Source organism: Triticum aestivum, chromosome 6B (assembly GCF_018294505.1).
Source record: "Triticum aestivum cultivar Chinese Spring chromosome 6B, IWGSC CS RefSeq v2.1, whole genome shotgun sequence".
NCBI lineage: Eukaryota > Viridiplantae > Streptophyta > Magnoliopsida > Poales > Poaceae > Triticum > Triticum aestivum.
In genome coordinates, this window is record NC_057810.1 from 319946242 (window position 1) to 319963982 (window position 17741).

The following is a 17741-nucleotide window of genomic DNA, read 5'->3' on the forward strand; positions in this document are numbered from 1 at the left end:
TGTATCCTCCTGCTGATGATCAGTGTCAATAAGATAGTTAAAAAATAAGCCAAGGGAGTCAAGGGCCACCTCCGACTCACAAGAGTCCGCTAGCCGAAGCAGGTCAGAAGCGGTGGCTTTCTTGCCCTTCCTCTTGACAGCTTCTTTCCTGGCGGCTTTCTTTTCTTTTCTGGCTCTCTTGGCAGCTTCATGATCATATTTAACTTTCCAAAATTTATCACCCACCTGCAAAGATTAAGCATATTCATGAGTATGGGTGAAACGTTAAGATAATCATTTCATGTGGGCGGTTTACCTTTGGAGCCAGGTTGTCCTTACAGAAGGGGGCTAGGCCCACCTTGCCGCAGTCTTCCAGACTCTCATTAAGAAGAGACTTGGTCATATCGTCAATGACATGGGCAGGTAAGTCGTCAGGGCTGTGACGCAGAGGATCATTCTTGGCGCCAGTGTATTCGCACATCAAGCCGGTGCGGCAGCTCAACGGAATAACTCGCCAGGCGAGCCAAACCCAGACTAGGTCATACCAGTCAACCTGTTCCCTAGGAGAGCCTTGATCTTGGCCAAAGTAGGAGCAAGTGATTTACGCTCCAGGGCGGTAATCTTGTGAGGCAGAGGATGATTGGTTTCAAGACGAAGGGCACAAAATCCGAGCAGAGGGTTCTCATCAGCCGGAGAGGTATCTTTGCAGTAGAACCATGTCATATTCCAGTCTTTGGGGTGGCTTGGCGGGTTAGCATAGGGAAAGATCACATCCCTGCGGTGCTGGATCAAAACTCCACCAAGTTCCAAGCTTTGGCTGCTGGCACATTTAGACTGGCGGTTCAAGTAGAACAGTTCTCTGAAAAGCAGCAAATTGGGTTCTTCACCAAGGTAAACTTCGCTGAACACTTGGAAGTTGCAGATATTGGACACGGAATTGGGTACGATGTCTTGTGGGTGAAGGTCAAAGAAGTTCAGCACATCTCTGAAGAATTTTGAGCCGGGAGGAGTAAATCCCCGGTTCATATGATCTGTGAAAACAATGACCTCTCCATCTTTGGGTTGAGGAAATTCTTCGTCCGGGTTAGGAGTACGATAAGGCATGACTTCTTTTTTCGGCAGATAGCCGGTCTTCACAAAGTCATCCAAAGTGTTGTCAGTGACAATGGATTTAACCCAATTGCAAGAGGTAGGTGCCTTGGGTGCCATTCTGATTGAAAGCCTAAGACAAAGTAAAAGTGTCGGTTTAAATTTAAGCCGGGCAGGACAAAAATATTACTGTGCGTATTCAAATTGGCGGCTTACGAAGGGGCCTAATGGTATATGGATAATAATGTCCTGGTTAGTTAAGCCGCCATACGCTCTATAAGCCGTCGGGACTATTTAAACTACCAAGGGTGGTTCAAGTTATTAATTGAGCATTGCCTCCTTAAAGCCGGCGATCAGAGCACTACAACAAAACAATGCTTTTGTAACACGGTGTTGTGTTACCATAGGCCCAAAATAGTGTTACTAAGCCACATAGTAACACATTTTGAAATGTTTTCCATTAGACCGTGTTACTAAGTGGTGTCCACTGTCACATATAATAATTGTTACCATATTTTAAAAAGTGTGTTACAATTATGTTATAGTAACATACATATTATGCGTTACCAAACACGCTAGTAACACATTTTGGTTATTATAGTAACACTGCTAGTAACATATTTTATAGACATAAAACATTGTGGTAACATGTTTTTGTAACTATATAGTAACACAACTTGTAACATAATATCCAAATATCGTAACACAACACAAGTAACACATTTTGTAACTATAGTAACACCATCAATAACACTACTGCATTAGTATGGCCATATAATTAATGTATTTTTATTTATTAACCACAAAAGTAGATAGCCATTTTATGGAAAATACATTTATTTTATAAAATCACTGCAACTGCTCAAATAGTTAATTATTTTATTATGATGCTTGGCACCATTAAAATGATAGAGAATTTGAAGCACGACACGTACACAAATTGAAAATATCAAGGTATTTATTGTGAATATACAAGTGTAGGATACATATGCATTACAATGAATAAATACCAATGTTATTGGTTGAACAACATATCATTCGTATCAATTTTACAATAGAGAACACATCTATGGAGAATATTACACCATAGAATTTGCAACAATTCGACAAAAGGCAAAGATCTTCTGAACGGTATTACATTTTTCAATCTATTAATTTAAACTACGATTATTGCCAAGTAAAGTCTTCCAATTATGTTTGCTTCATCATCCAATCGAAGAATTCAGCTGCAACTCAATTATCCTTTTTTGAGTCTGCAAAAGATAAATGGACGTTATAGTTATGTGATTGGATGTACACAAATATAATTTTGGAATATGGAAGAAAAGACTCAACTTACAAAAGCAAAAGGTGGGGTTAAGTATCCTAAAGCAAAAGCATCACCAATTCTCTTAAATCAGAAACTTGCCTAACTCACTCCTCATTATCCAGAATAGGTTCATCTATGCACATAAGTGCAAATTCGGCACCTAGCTAAATATCACCAATCTTAGTTTCTAGATCAATACTCCGAATAGTAGCATATGGAACGTACCATGGTTTGGATATGTGAAAAGTCTTTAAAACTACTTTGGATGCAACCTATATTATGATCAATATTATTATTCAACAACAATGATAACGGAATTCGCATGAACAATATTTCAATGGATACACGTGGTCATAGTTCGGTTAGACTACCATGGCCATTCACTTCCTTAGGGATACACACTCAGGCTACAAGTGGGACTAATAGAGGAATGCCCACACCAGCATGCATGTATTATGTGGGTGTTTGTGGGCAGCCCGCAATCAACCATGTTGCGTTTGCTTGCCTAGATAATCCCATTTAATCCCACATAGTAGTAAACTACTGCACAATTGTATTAATAGTTTCTACAGTCACCAAGTGGATGATGTGTGGTAAGCACCCACAAAAAAAGTGTTGAGACAATTGTACTTAGCTCTTGTACAAATCAAGACTAACTTGTTGTATCGGGACATTAGTTGAACACAGCAGCACAAACAACTATCAATCAGGTCACTACATGAGCAAGCACATGCAAAGTGGCCCCCAGTGCAAACAAATTAGAGTGGCCGATAAAGCATCATCATACCATTGAGAATCAGGAGCAGAGGATCTGTGCTGTATGTGCGTTCTTGTTGTTGCGTCGGGCATGTGTGTGTATATGCTTTCTAGTACGTAACAAAAGTACCCGTAAGATGTTTTCTAACACTAGACATTCCATGGCAAAGTTATAAAGAATTTAAACATTCTATACGAATTGTCAATGAACGCGTCCATATGACTGCCTAAACATATACCTGGAAACCAGTAGCCATGATTACAGTGGCTTTAAACAGCATGGAATTGATATGCATAAACCCTTGAGGCATCAACACTATCCGAGCTCCCCACAAATATTCTGTAAGAGTAGAATGATAAACAACTTGAGACAGAAATAGATATACATCCAAAAGCTACAGACTATAAGCATGCAGTAGAAAAGCTACAGACTATATTCAACAAATTTGAAATTAAATGTAGAACCTATTTTGCACATAATGTAACCAGGATGGATACTTGGTAAAAGGTGATGGTTTCTTACATTCACCTAAATAAAAAAGTAACTAGGATGGGTAATTGGTACAAGGTGATGCTATCACGCATTCAGTTATATCAAACTAGCTGAAATAGATATACATCCAAAAGATACAGACTATAAGCATGCAGTAGAAAAGCTACAGACTATATTCAACAAATTTGAAATTAAATGTAGAACCTATTTTGCACATAATGTAACCAGGATGGATACTTGGTAAAAGGTGACGGTTTCTTACATTCACCTAAATAAAAAAGTAACTAGGATGGGTAATTGGTACAAGGTGATGCTATCACGCATTCAGTTATATCAAACTAGCTGATGAGATTGAGATACGAGAAATATAAGAATTAAAGTGGAAATGAATAGACAAGCTTCAGCTATATTTTTATAGTGATTATTGGGATATACTTACTACACTAAAATGATCATACATCTGCTATAACCCTTACCATGAAAAGCACTATGTATTACACCTACACACCCTGTCAGTAAAGTAGATGTCCATGTTGCTCTTCACATCTCTACTACCCAATCTGATGGATCTAGTTTGCCGAGTGCAACACTAGGCAAAGGGGCAAGCCTTTGCCGATAGACCTATTTAGCAAAATATAAAAAAAATCGCACAGCTATTCGAGTATGTATGTGTAACTGCCAGTTTGAGAGTATTCAAGTATGTATGGATATGTGACGGTATGTACATCTCCACCACGGGAAAAACACGTACTACTACTCCCTTTGTTCCTAAATATTTGTCTTTGTAGAGATTTAAATGGACTACCACATACGTATGTATATGGACATATTTTAGAGTGTAGATTCACTCATTTTGTTCCGTATGTAGTTACTTGTTGAAATCTCTAGAAAGACAAATATTTAGAAACGGAGGGAGTATTATATTACCTGGAGAATCAATTAGCAGCGGGCATGTACCCTCGACGCCGGTCTCGCATTTTGCTCTCGTTTCCACTAGTACACATACAAGCAAGCAGCCAGCTGGATGGATTATTCTGGAAGCTAGCTTACATATGGATCGATTCCTCGTGGATGCTAGCAGATGACGAGGACTGGTGGCTCCTATCGCCGGAGGTGCGCACCGTCCATGCACTCGTTCTGCTCAAGCCTGTTCAATTCTTACGGCCACCGGAGGGAGGGATGGCTGCCGACGGCGCCGGCTGGATCTGCCCATGGATCTGGCGGCTGCGCGCTCCTCATGGCCACCTCCTCGGGCCTCCTCGAGCCTGGTGGGGATGAGGGAACGGCCCCGGGGTCTAGGGTTGCGTCGGCGACCTACAGAGAAAGGGGCGAGCGGTGGAGGCATGAGGCCCTGGGCTGGCGGCGGTGACTTGCGGAGTGGCATGCGGCGGCTGCGATGGCTAGGCGTGGGTGTGAAGGGATAAGGACAAAGAGAGAGGAGATAAAGGATACGGCGCCCGCAAGGCCACAGCCGTTGGATCCACGCGAATCCAATGGTTACAACGTGTGATCCGTGGGAAGGCTATCCTGACCAATCAAAACACTTGACAAGAATCATAATATTTTTTTTCTTTTCTTTCTTTACTTCTTTTTTCCCCTTCTTTTCTGTTTTTGAATAAGGCCTACGAATAAAGGATATAAATATGTCTGTAATGGCAAGATGAATCTACGCGCCCAATTTGGACACATTTATCATAAACTATCCAATGAATATGGCAATCACCTTGAAAATTCATGAATGTTCTTACTTGAAACTTCTTTTTGGAGGATTTTTTTTCTAGAATTATCATATTGAAAGTTTAGTATTTTTCCTCACATCTAGTACACATAAAATAACTCGATGCGAAAGGATTGTATTTATTGAATTTGTATTCTTTTTTTTCAAAACGGAGTCATCAAAGCAGGGAGCTCGGAGGGGATAAGGATGGATGTGCTATGTGAGAGATTCATCAATTATGATACATAGGTTTCCCATAATCTTGGGATCATCTGATCGTATCGTATTCCCCATAAATAGTTATGAAACTACCAACCCTCACTTACTAAGAGACTGCACCAAGGCTCATCGAAGCGGGGACATTCTAGAGGATCTTGGAATATACTCTAGTTCAAATTAGATCGATGCAACCCTATTTATAACCTCCCGACCTCCCTCCGCTCCAGACCAGGGCACCCGGCCAACACTGATAAGATCACTCCCTGGTCTTGTTGGAAATATGCCCTAGAGGCAATAATAAAAGTGTTATTATTATATTTCTTTGTTCATGATAATAGTCTTTTATTCATGCTATAACTGTATTATCCGGAAATCGTAATACAAGTGTGAATACATAGACCACAATATGTCCCTAGTAAGCCTCTAGTTGACTAGCTCGTTGTGATCAACAGATAGTCATGGTTTCCTGGCTATGGACATTGGATTGTCGTTGATAACGGGATCACATCATTAGGAGAACGATGTGATGGACAAGACCCAATCCTAAGCATAGCACAAAGGTCAGTTAGTTCGTTTGCTAGAGCTTTTCCAATGTCAAGTATCTCTTCCTTCGACCATGAGATCGTGTAACTCCTGGATACCGTAGGAATGCTTTGGGTGTATCAAACGTCACAACGTAACTGGGGTGACTATAAAGGTGCACTACAGGTATCTCCGAAAGTGTCTATTGGGTTGACACGGATCGAGACTGGATTTGTCACTCCGTATGAACGGAGAGGTATCTCTGGGCCCCACTCGGTAATGCATCATCATAATGAGCTCAAGGTGACCAAGTGTTGGCCACGGGATCATGCATTACGGTACGAGTAAGTGACTTGCCGGTAACGAGACTGAACAAAGGTATTGGGATACGACAATCGAGTCTCGGCAAGTAACGTACCGATTGACAAAGGAATTGTATACGGGGTTTGATCGAATCCTCGACATCATGGTTTCATCCGATGACTTCATCGAGGAGCATGTGGGGAGGCCAACATGGGTATCCAAGATCCCGCTGTTGGTTATTGACCGGAGAGTCTCGGTCATGTCTGCATGTCTCCCGAACCCGTAGGGTCTACACACTTAAGGTTCGGTGACGCTAGGGTTATCAGGAAGACAAGTATGTGATTACCGAATGTTGTTCGGAGTCCCGGATGAGATCCCGGACGTCACGAGGAGTTCCGGAATGGTCCGGAGGTAAAGTTTTATATATGGGAAGTTGTTAAACGGGCACCGCAAAGTTTCGGTGTCATACCGGTATTGTACCGGGACCACCGGAAAGGTTTCGGGGGTCCACCGGGAGGGACCACCCCTCCCGGGGGGCCACTTGGGCTGCGTAGGGATAGCAGCCAGCCCCTAGTGGGCTTGGCGTGCCCCCCCCTTGGGCCCATGCGCCTAGGGTTTGGGGGGAAACCCTAAAGGGGGCGCACCCCCCTTGCTTGGGGGGCAAGCCCCCCACCCCTTGGCCGCCGCCCCCCCTAGGGTTTTCCCTAGAGGGCCGGCCCCCCTTGCCCTTTCCCCTATATATAGAGGGGTGAGGGGAGGGCTGCAACACACCACAACTCAAGGCGCAGCCCCTCCCCTCCCCAACACCTCTCCTCCTCCGTACGTGCTCGGCGAAGCTCTGTCGGAGTACTGCTGCACCAACTACACCACGCCGTCGTGCTGCCGTTGGAGCTGCCTTCCTCAACCTCTCCTTCCTCCTTGCTGGATCAAGACGGAGGAGACGTCTCCCGTCCCATACGTGTGTTGAACGCGGAGGTGCTGTCCGTTCAGCACTTGGACATCGGTGATCCGAATCACGTTCGAGTACGACTCCATCATCACCATCCCCTTGGCAAGCTTCCGCTCGTGATCTACAAGTGGTATGTAGATGCAAACTCTCTCCCTTGACTCGTTGCTTAGATGAACTCATAGATGGATCTTGGTGAAACCGTAGGAAAAATTTTAATTTTCTGCAACGTTCCCCAACAGTGGCATCATGAGCTAGGTCTATGCGTAGTTCTCTTTGCACGAGTAGAACACAATTTTGTTGTGGGCGTGGATCTTGTCAACTTGCTTGCCTCTACTAGTCTTTTCTTGCTTCAGCGGTATTGTGGGATGAAGCGGCCCGGACCAACCTTACACGTACGCTTACATGAGACCGGTTCCACCGATTAATATGCACTAGTTGCATAAGGTGGCTGGCGGGTGTCTGTCTCACCCACTTTAGTTGGAGCGGATTCGATGAAAAGGGCCCTTATGAAGGGTAAATAGAAGCTGACAAAATCACGTTGTGGTTATTCGTAGGTAAGAAACGTTCTTGCTAGAACCCAATTGCAGCCACGTAAAAGATGCAACAACAATTAGAAGACGTCTAACTTGTTTTTGCAGCGATTGATCATGTGATATGATATGGCCAGAAGTTGTGATGAATGATGAATTGTGATGTATGAGATCATGTTCTTGTAATAGGATTCACGACTTGCATGTCGATGAGTATGACAACCGGCAGGAGCCATAGGAGTTGTCTTTATTTTTGTATGACCTGCGTGTCATTGAAGAACGCCATGTAACTTACTTTACTTTATTGCTAAACGCGTTAGTCATAGAAGTAGAAGTAGTCGTTGGCGTGACAACTTCATGAAGACACGATGATGGAGATCATGGTGTCATGCCGGTGACAAGATGATCATGGAGCCCCGAAGATGGAGATCAAAGGAGCTATATGATATTGGCCATATCATGTCACTACTTTATATAATTGCATGTGATGTTTATTATGTTTTATGCATCTTGTTTACTTAGGACGACGGTAGTAAATAAGATGATCCCTTACAAATTTTCAAGAAGTGTTCCCCCCTAACTGTGCACCGTTGCTACAGTTCGTCGCTTCTAAGCACCACGTGATGATCGGGTGTGATGGATTCTTATGTTCACATACAACGGGTGTAAGACAGTTTTACACAGCGAAAACACTTAGGGTTAACTTGACGAGCCTAGCATGTGCAGACATGGCCTCGGAACATGGAGACCGAAAGGTCAAACACGAGTCGTATGGAAGATACGATCAACATGAAGATGTTCACCGACGATGACTAGTCCGTCTCACGTGATGATCGGACACGGGCTAGTCGACTCGGATCATGTAACACTTAGATGACTAGAGGGATGTCTAATCTAAGTGGGAGTTCATAATTTGATTAGAACTTAATTATCATGAACTTAGTCTAAAACCTTTGCAAATATGTCTTGTAGATCAAATGGCCAACGCTCATGTCAACATGAACTTCAACGCGTTCCTAGAGAAAACCAAGCTGAAAGATGATGGCAGCAACTATACGGACTGGGTCCGGAACCTGAGGATCATCCTCATAGCTGCCAGGAAACAATATGTCCTAGAAGGACCGCTAGGTGACGCTCCCGTACCCGAGAACCAAGACATTATGAATGCTTGGCAGTCTCGTGCTGATGATTACTCCCTCGTTCAGTGCGGCATGCTTTACAGCTTAGAACCGGGGCTCCAAAAGCATTTTGAGCATCACGGAGCATATGAGATGTTCGAAGAGCTGAAACTAGTTTTTCAAGCTCACGCCCGGGTCGAGAGATATGACATATCCGACAAGTTCTATAGTTGTAAGATGGAGGAAAATAGTTCTGTCAGTAAGCACATACTCAAGATGTCTGGGTTGCACAACCGTATGACCCAGCTGAATATTAACCTCCCTGATGAGGCAGTCATTGACAGAATCCTTCAGTCGCTCCCACCAAGCTACAAGAGCTTTGTGATGAACTACAATATGCAGGGGATGGTAAAGACCATTCCTGAAGTATTTTCTATGCTGAAGTCAGCAGAGGTTGAAATCAAGAAAGAACATCAAGTGTTGATGGTCAATAAGACCACTAAGTTCAAGAAGGGCAAGGGTAAAAAGAACTTCAAGAAGGACGGCAAAGAGGTTGACGCACCCGGTAAGCCAGTTGCCGGGAAGAAGTCAAAGAATGGACCCAAGCCTGACACTGAGTGCTTTTATTGCAAGGGGAAGGGTCACTGGAAGCGGAACTGCCCCAAATACTTAGCGGATAAGAAGGCCGGCAACACCAAAGGTATATTTGATATACATGTAATTGATGTGTACCTTACCAGTACTCGTAGTAACTCCTGGGTATTTGATACCGGTGCCGTTGCTCATATTTGTAACTCACAGCAGGAGCTGCGGAATAAAAGGAGACTGGCAAAGGACGAGGTGACGATGCGCGTCGGGAATGGTTCCAGAGTCGATGTGATCGCCGTCGGCACGCTGCCTCTACATTTACCTACGGGATTAGTTTTGAACCTTAATAATTGTTATTTAGTGCCAAGTTTGAGCATGAACATTGTATCTGGATCTCGTTTAATACGAGATGGCTACTCATTTAAGTCTGAGAATAATGGTTGTTCGATTTATATGAGAGATATGTTTTATGGTCATGCTCCAATGGTCAATGGTTTATTCCTAATGAATCTCGAGCGTAATATTACACATGTTCATAGTGTAGATGCCAAAAGATGTAAAGTTGATAACGATAGTCCCACATACTTGTGGCACTGCCGCCTTGGTCACATTGGTGTGAAGCGCATGAAGAAGCTCCACGCTGATGGACTTTTGGAGTCTCTTGATTATGAATCATTTGACACATGCGAACCATACCTCATGGGAAAAATGACCAAGACTCCGTTCTCCGGAACAATGGAGCGAGCAACCAACTTGTTGGAAATCATACATACCGATGTGTGTGGTCCAATGAGCGTTGAGGCTCGCGGAGGATATCGTTATGTTCTCACTCTCACTGATGACTTAAGTAGATATGGGTATGTCTACTTAATGAAACACAAATCCGAGACCTTTGAAAAGTTCAAGGAATTTCAGAATGAGGTGGAGAATCAACGTGACCGAAAGATAAAGTTCCTACGATCAGATCGTGGAGGAGAATATTTAAGTCACGAATTTGGCACACACTTAAGGAAATGTGGAATTGTTTCACAACTCACGCCGCCTGGAACACCTCAGCGAAACGGTGTGTCCGAACATCGTAATCGCACTCTATTGGATATGGTGTGGTCTATGATGTCTCTTACCGATTTACCGCTATCATTTTGGGGATACGCTCTAGAGACAGCTACATTCACTTTAAATAGGGCACCATCTAAATCCGTTGAGACGACACCGTATGAATTATGGTTTGGGAAGAAACCTAAGCTGTCGTTTCTAAAAGTTTGGGGATGCGATGCTTATGTCAAGAAACTTCAACCTGAAAAGCTCGAACCCAAGTCGGAAAAATGCGTCTTCATAGGATACCCTAAGGAAACTGTAGGGTATACCTTCTACTTAAGATCCGAGGGCAAGATCTTTGTTGCCAAGAACGGATGCTTTCTGGAAAAAGAATTTCTCTCGAAAGAAGTAAGTGGGAGGAAAGTAGAACTCGATGAAGTACTACCTCTCGAACGGGAAAGTGGTGCAGCTCAGGAAAATGTTCCTGTGATGCCCACACCAACTGAAGAGGAAACCAATGATGATGATCAAGGTACTTTGGATCAAGTTGCTACTGAACTTCGTAGGTCCACAAGGACACGTTCCGCACCAGAGTGGTACGGCAACCCTGTCCTGGAAATCATGTTGTTAGACAACGGTGAACCTTCGAACTATGAAGAAGCGATGGCGGGCCCAGATTCCAACAAATGGCTAGAAGCCATGAAATCCGAGATAGAATCCATGTATGAAAACAAAGTATGGATTTTGACTGACTTGCCCGATGATCGGCGAGCGATAGAAAACAAATGGATCTTTAAGAAGAAGACAGACGTGGATGGTAATGTCACCATCTATAAAGCTCGACTTGTCGCGAAGGGTTATCGACAAGTTCAAGGGATTGACTATGACGAGACATTCTCTCCCGTAGCGAAGCTTAAGTCCGTCCGAATAATGTTAGCAATTGCCGCATACTATGATTATGAGATATGGCAGATGGACGTCAAAACGGCATTCCTTAACGGGCATCTTAAGGAAGAGCTGTATATGATGCAGCCGGAAGGTTTTGTCGATCCTAAGAACGCTAACAAAGTATGCAAGCTCCAGCGATCCATTTATGGGCTGGTGCAAGCATCTCGGAGTTGGAATATTCGCTTTGATGAGATGATCAAAGCGTTTGGGTTTATGCAGACTTATGGAGAAGCCTGCGTTTACAAGAAAGTGAGTGGGAGCTCTGTAGCATTTCTCATATTATATGTGGATGACATACTCTTGATGGGAAATAATATAGAATTTTTGGACAGCATTAAGGCCTACTTGAACAAATGTTTTTCAATGAAGGACCTTGGAGAAGCTGCTTATATATTAGGCATCAAGATCTATAGAGATAGATCGAGACGCCTCATAGGTCTTTCACAAAGCACATACCTTGATAAGATTTTGAAAAAGTTCAAAATGGATGAGTCCAAGAAAGGGTTCTTGCCTATGTTACAAGGTGTGAGATTGAGCTCAGCTCAGTCACCGACCACGACAAAAGATAAAGAAGAGATGAGTGTCATCCCCTATGCTTCAGCCATAGGATCTATTATGTATGCCATGCTGTGTACCAGACCTGATGTAAACCTTGCCGTAAGTTTGGTAGCAAGATACCAGAGTAATCCCGGCAAGGAACACTGGACAGCGGTCAAGAATATCCTGAAGTACCTAAAAAGGACAAAGGACATGTTTCTCGTTTATGGAGGTGACGAAGAGCTCGTCGTAAAGGGTTACGTCGACGCTAGCTTCGACACAGATCTGGATGACTCTAAGTCACAAACCGGATACGTGTATATGTTGAATGGTGGAGCAGTAAGCTGGTGCAGCTGCAAGCAGAGCGTCGTGGCGGGATCTACATGTGAAGCGGAGTACATGGCAGCCTCGGAGGCAGCGCATGAAGCTATTTGGGTGAAGGAGTTCATCACCGACCTAGGAGTCATACCCAATGCGTCGGGGCCAATCAAACTCTTCTGTGACAACACTGGAGCTATTGCCCTTGCCAAGGAGCCCAGGTTTCACAAGAAGACCAGGCACATCAAGCGTCGTTTCAACTCCATCCGTGAAAATGTTCAAGATGGAGACATAGAAATTTGCAAAGTACATACGAATTTGAATGTCGCAGATCCGTTGACTAAACCTCTCTCGCGAGCAAAACATGATCAACACCAGAACTCTATGGGTGTTCGATTCATCACAATGTAACTAGATTAGTGACTCTAGTGCAAGTGGGAGACTGTTGGAAATATGCCCTAGAGGCGATAATAAAAGTGTTATTATTATATTTCTTTGTTCATGATAATAGTCTTTTATTCATGCTATAACTGTATTATCCGGAAATCGTAATACACGTGTGAATACATAGACCACAATATGTCCCTAGTAAGCCTCTAGTTGACTAGCTCATTGTGATCAACAGATAGTCATGGTTTCTTGGCTATGGACATTGGATTTCGTTGATAACAGGATCACATCATTAGGAGAATGATGTGATGGACAAGACCCAATCCTAAGCATAGCACAAAGGTCGGTTAGTTCGTTTGCTAGAGCTTTTCCAATGTCAAGTATCTCTTCCTTCGACCATGAGATCGTGTAACTCCTGGATACCGTAGGAATGCTTTGGGTGTATCAAACGTCACAACGTAACTGGGTGACTATAAAGGTGCACTACAGGTATCTCCGAAAGTGTCTATTGGGTTGACACGGATCGAGACTGGGATTTGTCACTCTGTATGACGGAGAGGTATCTCTGGGCCCACTCGGTAATGCATCATCATAATGAGCTCAAGGTGACCAAGGTGTTGGCCACGGGATCATGCATTACGGTACGAGTAAAGTGACTTGCCGGTAACGAGACTGAACAAGGTATTGGGATACCGACGATCGAGTCTCGGGCAAGTAACGTACCGATTGACAAAGGGAATTGTATACGGGGTTTGATCGAATCCTCGATATCGTGGTTCATCCGATGACTTCATCGAGGAGCATGTGGGAGCCAACATGGGTATCCAGATCCCGCTGTTGGTTATTGACCGGAGAGTCTCGGTCATGTCTGCATGTCTCCCGAACCCGTAGGGTCTACACACTTAAGATTCGGTGACACTAGGGTTATCAGGAAGACAAGTATGTGATTACCGAATGTTGTTCGGAGTCCCGGATGAGATCCTGGACGTCACGAGGAGTTCCGGAATGGTCCGGAGGTAAAGTTTTATATATGAGAAGTTGTTAAACGGGCACCGGAAAGTTTCGGGGTCATACCGGTATTGTACCGGGACCACCGGAAAGGTTCCGGGGGTCCACCGGGAGGGACCACCCCTCCCGGGGGGCCACTTGGGCTGCGTAAGGATAGCAGCCAGCCCCTAGTTGGCTTGGCGCCCCCCCCCCTTGGGCCCATGCCCCTAGGGTTTGGGGGGAAACCCTAAAGGGGGCGCACCCCCCTTGCTTGGGGGGCAAGCCCCCCACCCCTTGGCCGCCGCCCCCCCTAGGGTTTTCCCTAGAGGGCCGGCCCCCCTTGCCCTTTCCCCTATATATAGAGGGGTGAGGGGAGGGCTGCAACACACCACAACTCAAGGCGCAGCCCCTCCCCTCCCCAACACCTCTCCTCCTCCGTACGTGCTCGGCGAAGCTCTGTCGGAGTACTGCTGCACCAACTACACCACGCCGTCGTGCTGCCGTTGGAGCTGCCTTCCTCAACCTCTCCTTCCTCCTTGCTGGATCAAGACGGAGGAGACGTCTCCCGTCCCGTACGTGTGTTGAACGCGGAGGTGCTGTCCGTTCAACACTTGGACATCGGTGATCCGAATCACGTTCGAGTACGACTCCATCATCACCATCCCCTTGGCAAGCTTCCGCTCGTGATCTACAAGTGGTATGTAGATGCAAACTATCTCCCTTGACTCGTTGCTTAGATGAACTCATAGATGGATCTTGGTGAAACCGTAGGAAAATTTTTAATTTTCTGCAACGTTCCCCAACAGGTCTTCTGTGCCACGCCATTCTTCTACCAAAATGGGTTTGTAGGATCCAGAAAATGCGCCCTCGGATCCCATGCATATACCACTCCAAGGGGGTGCGATTTTAGGTTTCTTATTAAAAAATATGCGGGCCAGGCCAAGATGCGGGATCTGCTAGTCATTTTTGGCCCATAAACCGCATGTTGGTATGTTTTTGTGGATCGGGCCAATATGTTAGATCCATTAGAGTTGCTCTTAGCCCGGTATACAATAGGTAGCCTCCAGGTTGCCCCCTGAGCTGAGCATAACGTTACATTCATGGTTACCTATATAAAGGGTTCTTCTTGGCAATAAGCTCCCAACTTTCACATTTGATATCAAATGAAACATCACATACAAAAAGAAATATTTACGTCTCATCGCGAGAGACAAATTATAAGTTTACACAATTTCAATTTGAATTCCCATGCAAAATATAACGAATTTGAATTTGTGCATTGTTTGATTTAGATGTGTTTAATTTTTTGTTTTATAGCGTATTAAAAATGGAGAGCGCTTGTGGCGGAAGCACCACCAACTAACGATGACGCGCCGCGCACCGTTGGTCGACCTAGCTAAGCAAGGTCGCTCGCCCAACCCATTCACTTGCTCGGCTGTTTCGCCCGGTTCACCATTTAGAATTCGAAAAATTGTTCGCGGGTAGAAATTTTTTTGTGGGTTTGAAAAATGTTCATGGATTTGACAAAAGTGCGTGAATTCGAAAGAACTGTTCGTCAATTATAAAAATAGTTCATGAATTTGGAAAATGTTCACGAACTAAAAATTCTCAAATTTGAAAAAAGTTCGTGAACTTGAAAAACATTCTTAATAATTTTTTAAAAAATCATCAATTCCAAAAATATTTGCGAACTTGAAAAAATTCACAAGCAAAAAAAATCTTGTACTGAAAAACTCCTCGAAATTGAAAAAAAAATCACGGCTTGAATTTTTTTTCGTGAAAAATAAATATTCTTAGCCTTGAAAAAGAAGTTTGTGAATTTGAAAAAAGATTCCGTCTACAAAAAATGAATTTGGAAAAGAAGTTCCCAGAATTAAAGAAACATTCATGATTTTGAATAAGTTTGTTGATTTGAAAATTGTTTTCAATTTTCAACAAAGTCCACGAACCTCAAGAAAAAAAGCCCACATATTTCAAGAGAAAAAATTACGAATTTGAAGAGTTTTTTATGAAATTTGAAATTAACAAAAAATAAAAAAGAAGAAGAAAATAAGAAATAGGCGAAAGAAATAGAAAAACCTGAAGAAAAGCCAACAGAAAACTGATGACAAAAAACCCAGCATTAAAAGAAGGAAAACTGGGTCCAAACTTCCAGAAGCTAAACCGGGCCTAAGTCACCGAATCGCAGCCTTTAATATGTATTGCGTCTTGGCGTTGCTAAAAAAAAAAATCTGATGGGCCTTGGCGGAGCCGTTCCTTTTTTTGTAAATAATAGGACAATTATTCAAGTTATGCACACTAGCGGATGTAGCATGTTGGTAATCAATTGTTTGCCCAAGCAGGAGGTATCAGGTTCGATTCTTGTGCGCGTCAATAATAGGCCATTTTTCTTGTATTAACTAATGTTTACAATATTTTGTGCACGCATATCAAATATCCCCCATTGTTGGTCATTTTATTTTGTTCATGAATGTCAAATGGTCCTGGGTTCTGTTGGGTTGTTTAGCCGGCCTCACTTGTTTACAGGCTACATGTTGGTAATCAATTGTTTGCCCAAGCAGGAGGTATCAGGTTCGATTCTTGTACGCATCAATAATGGGCCATTTTTCTCGTATTAACTCATGTTTACAATATTTTGTGCACGCATATCAAATATCCCCCATTGTTGGTCATTTTATTTTGTTCATGAATGTCAAATGGTCCTGGGTTCTGTTGGGTTTGTTTAGCCGGCCTCACTTGTTTACAGGCTACATGTTCTCAATTTTTTATAGCAAGATTATTATGTGCATATAATATGCATATACGTCAAATATATTGAATATTTATAGGAGGAATGTGTATATAAAATATTCTTCCATGCTAATATTAATAATTTCAAGAACATTTTTTGAAATTATTTGCTATTATCATTAGATTATATGAATGAATATATGCATATATATTTGAAGTAATTCCAATTAAATCATATAGGTATCTCAATTAAGGTTCAAGTCATACCGAAAAAATGTACAAGACCTATGTACAACCTTATGTTATGGACAAAGATTGTTGAGAAAATCAACGGAGTGAAAAATTGAACCTATGTTTGTAAGCATTGTGGCACTATTCCTTTTTATTAAAATATAGTTTACACTAAATGTGTTTTTATCTAATGTTATATAGCTTGTAACACTATGCGGCAACACAGGAGTATGTGTTACTGTCCAAATAGTCTGTAACGCACCTGGCGTGGCAAAAACTTATATGTTACTATGGTAATGTGCTGGTAACACATTTTTGAACCTTATCAACTATGTGTTATTGTCCATGCTGCAACACACACGATGTGTTACTGGATTTTTGCTCTGTAACACATCTTTCTATATGTTACATGATTGTGTTACTTAATCTTTGTTTTGTTGTAGTGGAGTCGCCATGACTAAATAAATCTAACAAAGTATGGATTTTGCCTAAGTGTTGTGCAAACATGTTTCACAATTTGCGGCTATTATTTTGGATCAAACAAAGGTTCAGAAAAGAAAAATTACTAGACCTAAAAACAGGGCGCAAAGGAGTTCATGTGTTATAATGGGGTTTTCTTACATGGAAAGGAGATCTACTGATAACCAAAATGGATGCGGAACACGAACCGCATAAGATCTATGGGATTTTTTGGATCGAAAGAAGCCATGGTAAGAAGAACACAAGAACTTGGATGAACTGTGTCCGGTACGGAGGAACACGCTAGCCCTAGTGTAGATCTATGGCGCGGAAAGGGGAAGTACTTACTACGGAAGATCTGCGGAGGAGGATGCTGCCGTTCTCTGGTCAACGTCAGGGCGACGCAGCGGCCAAGCTCGACGGAGACGAGGTGCGTTGTGGCGACGGGGGTGGAGCTCCAGTAACAGATGAGGGCGAGAGGAAGAAGATGCGGAACGGGGAGAATAAGAAGAGACCTAGTCGGGTCTATTT

At 43.1% G+C, this 17741-nt stretch overlaps 1 long non-coding RNA gene across 2 annotated transcripts; it reads right to left on the bottom strand.

The window, feature by feature from the left end:
* Nucleotides 1-2008: 2008 nt before the first annotated feature.
* Nucleotides 2009-5054, bottom strand: LOC123137066 (uncharacterized). 2 transcript variants are annotated; one of them, XR_006467719.1, is made up of 4 exons: nucleotides 4554-5054; nucleotides 3373-3473; nucleotides 3165-3243; nucleotides 2009-2321 (listed from the first exon to the last, which is right to left on the bottom strand). It is a non-coding gene; the product is annotated as an uncharacterized lncRNA (long non-coding RNA). The 2 variants fall into 2 exon arrangements; XR_006467718.1 differs by lacking the exon at nucleotides 3165-3243 and having other exon boundaries at nucleotides 4554-5052.
* Between the last annotated feature and the right edge of the window lie 12687 nt (nucleotides 5055-17741).